Genomic DNA, 2,264 nt, shown 5'->3' with positions numbered 1-2,264 from the left:
ATAACTTCTACCGCGGCTTGTAGCCCGGTATAAATATTTTACATCATATATAAAATGTGAGGATCTCGTCCTCAACTCCGAATCACAAGTATTTGCATATTGTGCCAACTGAAATTTCAATTTCCTTTCTTTCTTCTTTTCAATAATTTTCGTAAATATTTTTCATCACACGAAACGAACCCTCATACCGGTAGGGCATATAATTCATAAAAATTAGAATCAATTATTCCGAAACACATTAAACCCACTGTGATGACTAATAAAAATTATTTTTGGACTTATAGCCCTCAATGATGCACAAAATAAAAATGACAGACACGAGCTCACATCCTAAATTCTCCCAACAGGGATAATATATAAGTGGGTCACAAAGTTACGAAGCTCACCCATAAGTGGTGCATAATAGGAGGTCTCACCTCAATATTCAGAACTGGATCAAATTAAGGGAAAATATCCTTTTATAACAAAATAAGGATCGTACCTGTAACATCACCATCTGGTGTATTTGCCTCAGCCAAATCATGGCAATTATATCAGCGGGTCGGGTTTTCACCTCTTAGGCGCCCACTACCCGCCTGTCCTCCACCTCTAGCTGACTGTGTACGTAGAGTAGCAACTGTAATAAAGCTTGTAGCTGGAGTGTTCTAACAAAATCCACCCCTCACAAGTCTGGGATAATCTCTCATGATGTGCCTAGTATCACCACACTCATAACAACTCCTCTAAGGTCACGACTGCTCGTACTAAGTCTGTGCCGGATAACTGGAATAATCACTGTAAGAATCTCGTGTCGATGGTGCACTATAAACTGGAGCACCCCGAGTAATCTGATGTGCGGACTGAGCTGACCGACTGCTCGAGCCTCCGCTATAATGGGTCCTAGTTGGAGAGTAAAATCCACTAAACCCTCCAGATCTTCGAGATCTTTTGGCCTCATTAGACTCCCTTTCCTCGCCTAAAACACCCTCAATCTTTCTCACAATCTCCATTATTTGTTGAAATGGAGTATCAGTTTGCAATTCTCGAGCCATGCATATTTTAATATCATATTCGAGCCCCTCAATGAATCTGAGGACCCGCTCTCTGATTGTAGGAACCAAGATAGGTGCATGGCGGGCTAACTCACTGAACCTGATAGCATATTCTGACACTGTCATAGTGCCTTGACGCAACCGTTCAAACTCTGTGCGCCATGCATCTCGGAGAGTCTGGGGAACAAACTCTTTCAAGAACATTTTCGAAAATTGAGCCCAAGTTGGTGGTGTTGCATTGGTTGGTCTACCTTCTTCATAGATTTGCCACCACTGATACGCTGCGCCTGATAGTTGAAATGTAGTAAAGGCAACTCCTCTCACTTCCACAATACCCATAGTGCGGAGAATACGGTGACAATTTTTTAGAAATCCTTGGGTATCCTCTGTAGCTGTGCCACTGAAAGTAGGTGGATTATACCTCTTAAACCTCTCAAGTCTCTTTTGTTCTTCTTCTAACGCTTCTGGCATGACCTTAGGCCGAACCGGAATAACAGGTTGTACCGGTACTACACCTGTAATCTGACCAACGTGAACCTGCTGCTCTGAAGTTGTGGTAGGAGCGTGAGCTACTCCCCCAATCTGCGAAATATTTGGTGCAACAGAGATCAATCCCGCCTGAGTTAATGTACCAAACATACTTAGGAACTGTGCTAAGGTCTCCTGAAGTTCGGGGGTAACAACAGGTGTTTCTGGTACCTGTCCCCCAACTGGAGCTACTAGTGGCTCCTCAACTGTTGTTCTGACAGGTGCTCTAGTCCCAGCACGTGTCCTTCCCCGACCTCTACCTCGACCCCGGCCTCTTGTAGCCCTAGCAATATGTGCGGGTGTCTGTTCAGTTAACCCGGTAGCACGTGTCCTCACCATCTGTGAGATAATAGAGATACAAAGGCTCAAATTCCAAATTCAACAAATTCCGCACGACAGGAATGAAAGAAATGAAAATTTTCTAGCAGTTTTGTAGCCTCTCGAAGATAAGTACAGACGTCTCCATACCGATCTGCAAGACTCTACTAGACTCGTTCGTGACTCGTAGAACCTATGAACCTAGGGCTCTGATACCAACTTGTCATGATCCAAAATCCCACCACAGGCGTCGTAATGGCACCTAGTCTCTAAGACTAGGTAAGCCGATTACAATTACATTTCAAGCCATTGGTTTTATATATATATATATAAACCAATAGCGGAAATAATCAAAAATATAACAACCTCCCAATACTAGTAGTACTG

Source organism: Nicotiana tabacum, chromosome 17 (genome assembly GCF_000715075.1).
Source record: "Nicotiana tabacum cultivar K326 chromosome 17, ASM71507v2, whole genome shotgun sequence".
NCBI lineage: Eukaryota > Viridiplantae > Streptophyta > Magnoliopsida > Solanales > Solanaceae > Nicotiana > Nicotiana tabacum.
The sequence above is the reverse complement of the archived record's forward strand: the minus strand, read 5'-3'. Positions refer to the sequence as shown.